We start from the raw sequence: 14,210 nt of genomic DNA on the forward strand, positions 1-14,210 counted from the left end.
AAGTAAAAAATTTCAAAAAAAAAAAAATAGTATAATTATTCAATGAGTGTCAAGCAATTGAGGTTAAATATTTTTCAAAATTCATCTTCGCTTCTCGAGCATTGGGAATCAAGAGCAATTTGTGGACTATTTGTGGGAATGGGATTTGGTTGGATAATGGAACATGCACCTTGTGGTACCTGTGAATCTTGCAAGGGAGTTTTTTCACTTTCTTCCTTTTTGAGTCAACTACTGACCCTGACAAGGAGTTCATTTACTTCAGGTTTTTCAACCAAGATATGGCCATGAATCTAAAGGAATGGTCGTTGAGGTTAAATTTATTGAGCTCTAAGATGAGCGAGAAAGGGGACTGTCTGAGGAAATGGCACTAATCGTACCAAAAGAGTTCAATCCCGGGGGAAGCATGGAAATAAATGGGGGTTGACGGTGCAAAACCGTTTAAAACAAGTGAGTCAAGAGGGGAAGAGATAGCAGATCCTGTTTTGCGAATGGCACACCTCTTCGCCAATAACCTCTTGGGCTTAGCAAACACCACAATCACCATGATTAACTCTATTTTTTGTGGTGTATGGTAAAGAAGGTTTAAAGGGGCATTTTGGTTTTGGGATTAAAACATTCGTCCCACAAAATATCCATCACATGTTGGGACGTTTTTTGGCTTGTCACCTTGTGGGAGTATACCCAGCTAAGGTCATCCATGGCTTTTGTGGGGAAACCGAGTGGTTCGACAAAGATTACTTTATCAACATCGGCCTTTTTGAGGAACAGGGGGGGGTTTGGGTGTTTGCGGGCCAAACAAGCCAAAGGGAAGGGGGAGGAAAAGACGGATGAAAAGGAAAATGAGCCGAGGAGGTCTGGAAGTGGAGATTTCTCCAAAACCGTCTCCTACCCCAAAAGTCAAACCCCAGCAAACCGTCTCCGGGGGAGGTCATGGAAGTGGAGATTTCTCAAGCGGCGAACTCAAGGGGGATGGAGGAAAAATGGCAAGAGGATAATCGAATTTAAGATGCGAAATTAGGAGAAGCCAATAAGAAGCAACATGAGTTTTTCACTCTCCTAACGAGAGCATGAACCAAGCACTCTCCTTGATCGAGAGATGACAGATTTGGGAGAGGAAAAATCAGATTACCCTCCAGCACTTATCCGCAACCTCTGCATCAAAGAGTAATCAAACCCAGGAGATCCCCAGACAGCCTCTATCGACACCGAAGAGAAGAGATACCACCAGCCAAAACCCAAAATCCGTCTGGACGGGCAACCAAGTAAACCTTACTTTTGGGTTCAATCTAGCTTTTCGCTAGTTTAAACATAATCGTTCCTATATGAAGTTATATGCCGACTAAGTCTTCTCCGCATGTCTATACTGTATATGTTTGTTTTGTCTTGGTTGTTCTTGTCACCGTTTAGTAGATTCTATTTCTCACACTTAGCCCACGCTTGGTCTAAGTGTGAGGTTTGTTTTTATTCAGTTTAGTGTTTTTGTCACACCCCAACTCTTATAACTTATGCACTTACTATAAATAAATTCAAAATTTGAAACAAATAACCAACATTTATCAAGTACATATTTAAATTCTAAACCGTAGTAGATTTTCTCACCACTGATATACTATACATTTATCTACATGCAAAAATGACGGGAGGAGAATTCCCAAAACGCGTCACCGACCCATAACGATGGAGTTCTTTTGACTCACATCAACCCAAAAGGTTCACCGATATCTTAATCCGAAAATATTAGTGGTTTATAGGGCCCACAACTCGACGTATAAACCTTCCCTTTAACTTTACACACAAATATCAAACATGTTCTTTCGCCAACATATATCACCAAAAGTAATAAAATGTCATAAACACTTTAATATTCATATGCATATGCTTCTCCGTTCTTTTTATTATTTTGTGACAGATCAAGCCCGGTATCCGCCTCGGATTTATCAGATACGAACCGAAGGTCCCTTTTAAATTTTGACATTTCCACGAAGGCCCTCTTTACATTTTAACCTTTCCAAAAAGGCCCTCTTTGCACATTTTCTTTGACCGTATGTCTTTATCATTGAATATGATCCTAGAACCCGACAGACCCTCACATATCCTCTTTAATCCAATGATGCAAATAATTCTAATGTTATATTAAAAATATATCCATAGCACCACTCTCATATTTAATATTCCACCATCAATATCAAATAATACATAACCATTTTAGGGTCACATCATATGATTCAAATATTCACTCCGAACAATTAATCACATAAAATATGTAAAATTAAAAGTGTGATTTATACACACCGATAAAAACGAACTCGATTCCATCTACTAATTTACTCCGATCTTCAATCTATTTCCATACCATTTGTTATATCTATCGTTTGCCTTTTTTTCTTTTTAAGAACTTTTGTTTCTCTCCTCCACTGAAAATATCACTCACATGTGTGTGTGTGTGTATATATATATATATATAGGAACTAAGTGCTCCTTATTTAGAGTCACAACGTACATCCAATCCGGGTGCCGCCATGTGGCACAAAACATGCAATATTTTAAACACAAAAATGCAATCTAGTTGTATATGCATTTTCTGAGCATATTAGTTGTATGCAAATTGCATTTTATAGTGTTGAGTTTTGCATTTTCACATAAATTGCATTTTTTATTGTTAAGTTTTGCATTTTCACATATAAAAATGCAACTCGTCTATATATAAAATGCAAATTAAACAATAATATCAAAAATGCAAAACTCAATGATAAAAATGCACTGCATATAACAAAAATGCAATCCGCCGAAATTCATTTATAGCTTCTACAAATGTGTATTGCATTTTTCTGTGTACAATATGGCAGCACGTGGTTGGAAGTACGTTGTAACTTTAAAATTAGTTGTTATACTAGTACATCCCTATATATATATATAGATATAGATATAGATATGTGTTAAAATGACAACACCTCTTAAAATGACACTGTGACACCACGCTAGATCGCAATACCCATACTAGGACCGCAATCTATGGATCGAATTCAACGTATTGATATTGCAGGGAAAAATTGTAGTCTAATGTATTGGATATTGCGACCGCAAAATTTACCCTTGAGCAATTTTTATGATTGCCACATGGCAGCCTTATTATTCATTCACGTGTACAAATGATTGACTAGGAATGGTGGTATGGTGTTATTTTAAGAGATGTTGTCATTGAGTGGTACATCCAAGGTATAGATGTGGCGTTCGTGTCTCAAACCGGAGCCGAGCTGATTATGGGTCGATAAATGAGGGGTGTAAGCACAGGATTACGAGCTATACCCACCCTGCGTAAGCGGCCCCATTAATAATCAAGACATTTCCATTGAGGAGAAGACCATGTCACCCATGACTCGGCGAGAGGCATGGTTTCCATGAGCCATCTGATTGGATCGTTTATTCCGATCATCCCACATGTATTAAGGGCCGCTACAAAAGCAATAGAGGCGGACGAGGAGAGCTCCTTCACAAAGGAGTTGGTAGAGCGAAAGTTAGGGTGAATCGATGGACGCATAGAGGAGACAAGATCCGGTTCCACCGACTTCCAATATCGCAATCACCAAACCCGATGTTGAAGCCGCTCCCATTGAGGATGTCAACTACGTGCAACAAGGAGGCGGACCCAACGATCATTTAACAACAACAATTATCGCCCTAACCCCGGGGCGGTAATTACAATAATTATAATGGGAACCGCCTCACCCCAACCTTTCGTACTCTAACAACAATTTCTCGCAGCCCTACGAGATTTAATGTTAGTAAAGATGGAGGGAGTTGAGCCCGCAAGAAGGAGGAGAAATACGAGGCAGGGATCATGAAAATCCTTGAAGTGCTAGTGCAAGATAGAAAGACCAACGACACCAAGATTGGAGTCGTGAAGCAAGGTTGAACAACCTCGAGGCGGGATAAGTACGCTCATGACTACCGTCACTGATAAAAACTTAGATGGACCAAGTCCAACAAAAGTTAGAGGAGGACAAAAAAGGCGGCGATACGTAACATCAAAAAAAAATTGGTAAAGCTTAAAAGATTCCCAGGAAGTTGGCCCAAGTTTGGCCCCCCAGAAACTGGGGTCTTTGGGTTCCCCCCCTAGTTTGGTTTTTTAAAATGGAAAATGACTTTAAAAAAAAGGCGTTTGTTGGGAAGGCAACCCAAAATTTTTTGAAAATTTTTTTATTATTTTTTTGGGTTATTGTTGCTTTGAATTTTCATTTTAAAGCCTTGAAATTTTTGGGGTTTGGACTCCGTTTGGCCCCCGCGTTTTCCCGTCCGTTCCGAAATCGGAACAACGACTCACCCGTGCGACCGTTGGGGGTCCCAAAGGGGACCCCCCCAATGGCTTTCCCTGATTTTGAATTTTGGGTCGAATTTTCCCCCGCCCGGACCCCCGAGAAAAATTTCAAGGATTTTATTGTTTTCTAAGTTCCGCCCCTTCCCAAATTTCCCAAACGTTTTTTCCCCACTTTGTTGTATAAAAATATTGGAGGATAAATGGGGGAATTTTTAAAATTTCTTTTTTTTTAAATCTAGTAAATTTTTGTTGGGTTTTTGTTTTTTTTTTTGTTTTGGTTTTAAATAAAACCCAAAATGAATCCTTGTAAAAAACCTTTTGGAAAATGTGGACTTAACATGAAGAACTTGGCCCTTTTGGAATAAAATTTAGCCCAAATTTCCCAATGATATTACATTCCATCCATTTTAAAAAAAGCGGCGTCTTGATTTGATGGTTTGGAAAAAGGTGCAAAATTGGCGAATTGCTTGTTCCCCTTGTTTCTCTTTATCCCTTTGTAAAGTTTAACCTAAAATTATTTCTTGTGTGATTTATCTGCTTAAGTATATGTTTTCTAGAATTACTTCTAGTTTTTCCTAAGTTTACATAATTTAAGTTGATAAAGGGAGGTTTTTGGCCATCTTTTCACCTACTTTTTACCCAAAAATTTTTAAACCCTCTAAAAATTTTAAAAATTTTTTTCCCTTTGAGGAATTTTGACCCTTTTAAAGCCTTTTTTTTTGGGCCGAAAATGGGGAAAATTTCCCATTGGGTTAAGTATATTTTAAAAAGGGAATTGGAGAGATAAGGAAAAGTTGAAAAAATTTAAAGCGTGCTTAAATGAAGAAAATTTGCAAGTTGTGAAATAAAAAAATTCAAAAAAAAAAGTGTGTTGATCTTTTGGGAAGGATGTGGGGAAAAAGAAAAGAACAAAAAAAAAAAAAAAGTGTAAAAGGTTGTAAAAAGAAAAAAAATCAAAGGTTTGGGAAAGTGAGTTAAAAAAAAAAAATAATGAGTTGAAAGTGTTTTTGGGGTTTAAAAAGGGAGTCAATTTTACTCTACATGGGATATCTTTATGTTTAGTCACTTTTTAGCAAAATATTCCTCACCACCAAAGAGCCACATTACAACAAAAAAAAAGCCCTTTTTGGGACTTTTGATCTTAATCACATCTAGTAGGTGGGGATTAGACTTTAAACAACCTATGGAAAATTTGCATGATGCATTTTTTGAGTGCTTATACACTTCCTTTATACCTTTGGGGTGAGAGAAAGAATTTTCCCCATCTTTGGAATTTTCCCCTATGTGAGTGCTTGAATTAAAGGTGTTCTACGAGTTAGTAATGAAAGTGCACTAATGAGCCTTGCTTGATTTGATTGCTTAATACATGTTTAAAATCCGTTTTTTCATCTTTTGAGGCAATTATGACTCTAGTCCTTGGGGCATTGTGCGTCAATTTTTGGGGTCTTTATTGTTTTTGTTCGAGGACAAACAAAAAAGTAAGTTTGGGGGAGTTGATACGTTTTGGTTTTGCACTCTTTTTAAAGCCCTTATTTTTTTCCTTTTAATGCCCCCAAATTCAAACCCTTTGTATTTTACTTATTTTATCCATTTTGGTATTTTGACAAAGTTTTTAGAAAAAAATTTTACATATTTTAACTTAAAAGATAGGAAAAAATCGAAGATGGAAGTATGTAGCGTTCAAAGGCTTGGGGGTTGCGGGTGTCGCGGCAGGTGAACCCCCGCACCCCACACCTTACGGCCGCTCCGGGAAAGTTGTGCTAAGAGTCCGAAAAACCGGCCCTTGGGTGCGGGGGTCCCAAAAAAACCCCGCATGATTTGACCAGATTTTTCCGTTTTACCAAAATTAGCCCCAAACCCTTTTTCCTTTTTATCCCGGGGTTAAAACTCCCTATATAAAAACCCCCTAAAACCCCTTCATTCACGACACTTTTACCTTGCTTTTTCCTTTTACAATTTGAACATAATATTTGAGAGATCTTAGTATAAGAGGTTGAAGGCGGTTCAAGGTGAAGATCAAGGCTACGGGGTTCTACCTTTTGGGTTTTTTCGCTTTTGTTCTTATTTTTTTGCTTTCCCCTTTAAACTATGTTTTTTTTTAAATTTTTCTATCATGTGTAACCAAAATTTATGAATTTGGGGGTCTTTTGTAACTTTTTTTGGTTTATCTTCCCTTTTTTTATTTAATATTGTTTTGTTTATCCGTTTTTCCTTAAGTTGTTCCCTAATACTACATGTTTGAGTGACACATTCGATGCGATTTGATATAACTTGCTACATAAAACGTGAGAAGAGGGTTGGGGAGTTAAAATCCCCAATACCCTAAATTAACTCCCCTTTAAAAGCTTCCTTTGGGTGAGGGGCTTTTTTAAGGGTCTTAGGGCTTTTTTGGAGTTATGGATTTAAGATTGACAACCCAAATGTTAGAATCTACGCTTTTAGCATTTTATAACTAGTGGACCGTTCTATCGAAGTATAAACGGGGGCCCTTCGGGATTGTAGTTGGAATTTGTATAACTATAATTATGAACGGGCATCCCCAAAAATTTTCTTATCTCTATATTTTATCTCTAGTCTTTGTTGCAATTTGCTATTTATTCTTTCCTTTGTTTGCTTTCAAAAGTTTTTCAAAACCCCACGCTTTTCCCCATGTGTATAACTAGTGTTTTAATTTTTTCTATCGAAGTATAAACCGTCTTTGGGTATTGTAGTTGGAATTTGTATAACTATAATTACGAAAGGACATCCCGAATTCTCTTATCTCATATATTTTATCTCTAGTCTTTCTTGCAATTTGCTATTTATTGCTTTCACTTTGTTTGCTTTCAAAAGTTTTCAAAACCCACTGTTTCTCCAAATAGTAAAAGAAGCTCATTTAGATGGCATGAGATTGATTAGGTGGACAACAGTTATGAAAGAATCATCCCAAAACTTTTGAGGCAGAAAGGATTGGGCTAAAAGAGCCAAACCGGTTTCAACTATGTGCCTATGCTTTCTTTCAGCTAGACCATTTTGTTGTGGTGTATATGGGCAGGATACTCTATGAACAATTACACTCTCCCTAAGGAAAAGAACTGGACCCTGAAACTCACCTCCCCAATCAGATTGCAGGATTTTGATTTTTGTACCTAAGAGGTTTTCACTCATTGCCTTAAACTGTGTAAAAACAACATACTGATCACTTTTGTTTTTGAGAAGTAAATCCAAGTAAATATAGAGAAATGATCAACAAATGAAACATAATAGGAATAGCCATTTCTAGATTTTACAGGAGAAGGCCCCCAAAGGTCACTGTGAACTAGCTCAAGAGGTGAATGATATTCTGAAAGTGAGTTGGAATATGGCAGTTTGTGAGCCTTTGACACACAACAAGGATAACAAAGTGAAGGTTCTTTTATTGCATCATAGGGAATATTACAACTGCTTAGAGCAAGTTTAACAACATCAAGAGTAGGATGTCCTAATCTATTATGCCACAAAGACAAATCTAGACTAGAAATATGAGTTGAACTACTGCTAGAATTGAAGTTGCGCAGGCTCAAAGAGTCTGGGTTTTCTTGACTGGAAGGTTAGTTGGAGCTAGAGCTTCTCTTGATTGGGGAATGATCTTCTAGGAAATGATAAATACCTTTCTCAAGGGTTCCTTTGAGCATTACCTCCCTGGTGGTGCTCAGACTTAACAATACAAAAATTTGGGTGAAATTCAAAAAAATATAGAATTATCTTGAGCAAACTTAGACACACAAAGCAGATTTTTAGTGATGTTAGGAACATGTAAGAGATTTTTAAGATGGAGTTTTCCGGAAAAATTAGCTGAGTGAGATTTAAAAGCACATTCTCCAATATTTGCAATATTAACAGCAACCCATTACCAAGCAAGAGATTTTTACCTCCTGTATACTCTAAGCTTTGTAGAGGTTGCTCAAATCATTTGATACATGATGAGTGGCTCCTGAATCTGGATACCAACTTGAAGAGGCATTTGGTCTATAGTTGAACTCTGATGGTGCAACAGAGAAAGAACCTAAAGGGGATCTTGGAACAGATTGAATCAGGTGAGCTGAAGGATTAAAGAAGCTCTGTTGTTGCTGTTGTTGTGGTGGAGAATTTTCTCTAAACTGAACTGAGCTGGTGTGTAGTTCTGCTCGAACCTGTGCCAGTACTTAGCTGCAGAATGGCAGGTTTCTGACACAACTGGCAAAAAATTTTGTTGCCTCCTCTACCAAAGCTTCTTACACCACGGTCACCTCTTTGGTTTCTTCCTCTAAAGCCACTTCCACCTCCATGCTCAAACTTGTTGTTGCCAAAGTTTTGCTGATCCATTTTCTGTCCGAAAAACTAGATTGAGTGATGGCTGCTATCTGAGCTGATGGAGTGAGCTCTAGTTGATTCCATTCTAGACTCAAAACTTAGCAGAAAGGCACTGACATCTCCAATGCTCCATGGATCTGACCTTGAGGTCACTGGATCATACTCTTGACCCAGATCTCCCAAGATGTGTAGCACTTGTTCTCCTTATGAGATTCTGCAACCAACAGATCCAAGTAAATCAAATTAGGTTCTCATCTTACCCAAATATTCAATCATTGTCAAGCCATCTTTCTTCAAGGTCTCCATTTGTTGTCTGTACTGCATCACCTTGGCCGTTGAGCGGCTTGCAAAGTTGGTCTCCAGTGTTGTCCAGATATCTCTTGCAGATCTGAGCCCTACCACCAAGGTCAAGGCATACTCTTCTATCTTGCCTTTGCCATGTCACAAATGTTGGATTTAACACCATTGATTTGTTGGAGATCAAAGAATATTCTGCAAATAAAGAAGATTGCACAAAATCAGTAAAAGATTGAAGGAAGATTTCTGCCAGTTAATTAGGAAGATTTTATTGAGAATATCTTACCGTGTATAGTTCTCCCTTGGCCTATATATGATGTATCATCTCATTGTGAATAATATATCAAACAATTATACAATTCTACATGGTATCAGAGCAGGTTCAGAATATTATCATCATAGCCCGCAAATACCTTTCTCGACCAAAAACGGCGAGAGATCAGTCCAACCAAAATGACAGAAAACAAACCAGAAATCGAACCTGTTGTCGAAAAAATCAGATCAAGTAAGAGTGTTACCGTAGCCTTCAAATTGAATGGCTCAAACTATTCACTATGGGCACGATTGATGAAGGTGACCATCGGCGGCCGAGGAGTCTACCGCCATATATCTGGAGCTCCGCCTCCACCACAGCCGGAAGAAATCGGATATACCGATTGAGAGGAGATAGACTTAATAGTCTTCTCTTGGATTATTGACAACACGGAAACCAATCTCATAGCGGATTTCGTGCATCACCAAACGGCGAAATCACTGTGGGACACCCTCGCCGTAACTTTTGCAAGTTCGGCGGACTCATATCTCATATACGACCTGCGAGACAAGGCAAGCCGAATTTTACAAGGAGACTCAACGTTGGAGGCCTACTGGAGCAAGCTTCACGGACTATGGATTGACATCGATCGATGCCCACACAAGACAGTTAATTGCTGTGACAAAGGAGTAGCACAATACCGGGAAATCAAATCGGAACTACGATTATTCAAATTTCTCACCGGACTGAACGAGAAGTATGACTGGGTCCGACGCGAGATCCTCAAGGAGGATCCATATCCCTCAGCCGACGTATCGTATGGATGGGTGAAACGGGAGGCGGCTCGACTCAAGATCATGTCGCCGGCGACCGATTCGACCTCTACCGCCGTCGGTAATGACACATCATCGGGAATCGGACTCGGATTTGGAGCTAGAGAGTACCGCCCATCACAGCCGCAGAACAGGAATCAACCGCCGATGCCACGCTCCGCCGCCAACCGCCGGGGAAACAACAAGCCGGATAAATCCAAGCTCTGGTGCTCCCACTGTGGAATGCACAAACACACGAAGGAATCGTGCTTCCAATTGATAGGATATCCAGAGTGGTGGGAAGAGGAGAAAGCCGGGAAGGCGAAGGTCGCCATCGGAGCAGAGGGTGGAGGAAAGAACCCGAGCGAAGGAAGCCGAGAGGCGACGGGATTCCAGGAGAGGAGGCCTGATACCGGAGGTCTCCCAACCGGCGGTGGCAGGCGAGGCGACAACGGCGGCGGTGGGGGGAAGACGGCAGAGGCGATGGTGGCGTCTCTCAGATTGGATGGCGGCGGCGAAGATGGAGGTAAAGGGTTAGGGATCGAAAACCCTAACCCTAATAAGACCCCTTTTTCAATTCAGTCCTCAATTTCTGAGTATTATAAAATTTTACCCCATCTGGATAATAATTACAGAACTCGCCCCCAGCCTAGAAATACTTGCAAAATCGACCCTATTATATGCAAAAATTCGTTTGCACCCTTGGAAAATTTATCGTATGCTTTTGAGGCCCAGGATTGTGATATAGTTGATGATACGAGGTGGATTTTTGACTGTGGGGCCACCGATACCATGACATATGATAAAAATGATTTTTTAGAAATTCATAAGACTCCTAAATCACATATAAAAGCTGCCAATGGAGGGGTTATACCAGTTGAAGGAGCAGGGACTATAGAGATTTTTCCTAATGTGCATATTCCCAATTGCCTTTATGTTCCTAGATTATCTCAGAAGTTGATGTCGATTAGTCATGTAACTAAGGATCTAAATTGTACTCTACTGATGCACCCAAACTTCTGTATGTTACAGGATATCCGGACGGGGAAGATTATTGGACGTGGCACTGAACGTCATGGGCTCTACTTTGTGGATGAGATTGCTCGACAAGATGGTGCGGCGATGCTTGCTCACGGATCCACTAATCGAGATACTTGGCTCTGGCACCGACGGATGGGCCATACCTCTCCGGGTTATTTGAAATCCTTATTTCCTAAACTTTTTGTTCCTAGAAACTTCTTATGTGAAGCTTGTGTTTTGGCCAAGAGCCACCAAAACACTTTTAAACCAAATGATACTCGTGTTGACACTGTTTTTTCCTTGGTTCATTCTGATGTGTGGGGCCCTGCGCCTATAGGAACTAGCTTTGGTTTTAAATACTTTGTGATATTTGTTGATGATTGCAGTAGAACAACTTGGGTATATTTCATGAAACATAAATCTGAAGTATGTGATAAATTCATATTGTTTTACAAAATGGTCCAAACCCAATTTCAAACGTCTGTTAAAATCCTACGATCTTGTTCCCACACACCAGAACAAAATGGAGTAGTTCAACGAAAAAACCGAATCATCCTTGAAATGACCCGAGCCCTCCTATTTGACTCAAAAGTCCCACCATCCCTCTGGCCTGAAGCCATAGCCACCTCAGTTTATCTCCTTAACAGACTTCCCACTAAAATACTAAACCGGAAAACCCCGCTAGATCACCTTTCCACCTTAACCAAAATTCCCTCGGCCTTATCCTTACCACCTAAAATCTTTGGTTGCTCTGTCTATGTACATGTCCCAAAGCATGAAAGAAATAAGTTTTCCCCGTGTGCAATTTAAGTGCGTTTTTGTAGGGTATGGGATCAACCAAAAGGGCTATAGATGTTATGACCCTAAGAACAAACGGGTTATTACCACCATGAACTGCAACTTCCTTGAGATAGAATTCTTTTACCACCTCGGGACTCAGGGGGAGAGTGAGAAACAGGGGGAGACCCAAGAGAGTGACTCCCTTCGGTGGTATGTGCCAAGTAACTTTGATTCGGAACCAACAGAACAGGCTGGCACTATCCATGAGCCGATCTCGTCTACAGAGTCGATCCCAGCAACGCTTCCGCCGCGTTCCTCTGATCCAACCGTAACAGAATTCGAGGTAATATCTAGTCCAAATCCTGAAAGTTCAGATGTTATTTCTGACCCACTTGGTACAGAAGAAGAGGAAGAAGATACTACCATCGATCACGATACAGGGCAGTACGTGCGTCCCCCACGAAGTACGAGAGGAGTCCCCCCCAAGAGATACTCCCCGGAAAGAATAGGGAGAAAAAGCAGATATTCAATGACGAATTTTGCTGAGGCTAATATGTCAAAAATGGCGAAGGCATTCCATACAGCATTATGTGAAGAGGAGATACCGAGGACTTTTGAAGAAGCCATCAAAATTAAACACTGGAGGGAGGCAATGTTAGTCGAAATGAGAGCACTGAAACGAAACGGCACTTGGGAGGTCAGCCCGTTGCCCGACGGGAAACATACAGTAGGCTGCAGATGGGTCTTTACGATTAAAAGAAGACCAGATAGGAGCATTGAGCGATACAAAGCTCGATTGGTGGCAAAAGGGTATACACAGACTCATGGGGTGGATTATTCAGAGACGTTCTCTCCTGTCGCAAAAATGAACACTGTGAGAGTTCTTCTCTCCATTGCGGCAAATAAAGATTGGCTGCTCCATCAGTATGATGTCACAAATGCATTCCTTCATGGAGAATTGAAGGATCCTATATATATGGAGGCGCCACCGGGCTTCACAGAAGAGTTTGGACAGGGCAAGGTGTGCAAGTTGAAGAAAACTTTATATGGGCTGAAGCAATCTCCGAGAGCCTGGTTCGGAAGATTCACGGAGGTAATGAAAAGATATGGCTATCGGCAAAGTAACTCCGACCACACTCTCTTCATCAAACAAAAGGGAGAAAAGATAACTTGCTTGATAATTTATGTAGATGACATGATAATCACCGGGGATGATACAGAGGAGATAAGGGATCTCAAAGGGCATCTGGCTACAGAGTTTGAGATGAAGAATCTAGGGGATCTCAAATACTTTCTCGGAATCGAAGTGCTCAGATCCGGGAAAGGAATCTTCATCAGTCAACGAAAGTATGTTCTCGACCTCTTGACAGAGATTGGAATGCTCGATTGTAAACCCGCAGATACTCCAATGGTTCAGAATCACGGCCTTCAAATAATCAAAGGGGCAGCTTCAACTGATCGGGGGAGGTACCAAAGACTTGTTGGAAAACTAATCTATCTATCCCACACCCGGCCTGATATTGCATATGCAGTTGGAGTGCTTAGTCAGTTTATGCACAGCCCGCAAGACGAACACTGGGAGCCGGTGCTTAGAGTGGTGCCCTACTTGAAGGGGACCGCCGGACATGGAGTATTGTTCCGAAAAAATGGGCATCTTGACATTCACGGATACACTGATGCAGATTGGGCAGGGAACCCGGTAGATAGGCGCTCTACAGGAGGTTACTTCACCTTTGTCGGGGGAAATTTGGTTACTTGGAGGAGCAAGAAACAGAAGGTGGTGGCTCTCTCAAGTGCAGAGGCCGAATTCAGAGGCATCAAGAGTGGACTAACTGAAATTATATGGCTTAGGAAAGTGATGAAGGAGCTAAACTTGGAGTCACAAAGGAGTTGCAAGTTACTTTGTGATAATAAGGCAGCGATTAGTATCTCAGAGAATCCGGTGCAACATGACAGAACCAAACACGTTGAGATTGATCGGCATTTCATAAAAGAGAACCTTGAAGAGAAGATAGTTGAAATTCCATATGTGAAGTCTGAAGATCAACTAGCGGACATTTTGACCAAAGCCGTATCTGCAAAGAATTTTCAAGAAGTCTTGGGCAAGTTAAGCTTTGGGAATCCTGTCACTTAACTTGAGGGGGAGTGTTGGAGATCAAAGAATATTCTGCAAATAAAGAAGATTGCACAAAATCAGTAAAAGATTGAAGGAAGATTTCTGCCAGTTAATTAGGAAGATTTTATTGAGAATATCTTACCGTGTATAGTTCTCCCTTGGCCTATATATGATGTATCATCTCATTGTGAATAATATATCAAACAATTATACAATTCTACATGATTCACCACCTAAATCTGGAATAAGCTTCTCAAGAAGATCAGTATCTCCTTTAAGATACCCAAGGCCATGGCCATAAACTGC

At 40.4% G+C, this 14,210-nt stretch overlaps 1 long non-coding RNA gene across 1 annotated transcript; it reads right to left on the reverse strand.

The window, feature by feature from the left end:
* Window positions 1-8,209: 8,209 nt before the first annotated feature.
* LOC125204113 lies at window positions 8,210-9,340 on the reverse strand. Its single transcript, XR_007173491.1, has 3 exons — window positions 9,210-9,340; window positions 8,954-9,118; window positions 8,210-8,840 (listed from the first exon to the last, which is right to left on the reverse strand). It is a non-coding gene; the product is annotated as an uncharacterized LOC125204113 (long non-coding RNA).
* Window positions 9,341-14,210: the final 4,870 nt, after the last annotated feature.

This window comes from Salvia hispanica, chromosome 2 (genome assembly GCF_023119035.1).
Source record: "Salvia hispanica cultivar TCC Black 2014 chromosome 2, UniMelb_Shisp_WGS_1.0, whole genome shotgun sequence".
Taxonomy (NCBI): Eukaryota; Viridiplantae; Streptophyta; class Magnoliopsida; order Lamiales; family Lamiaceae; genus Salvia; species Salvia hispanica.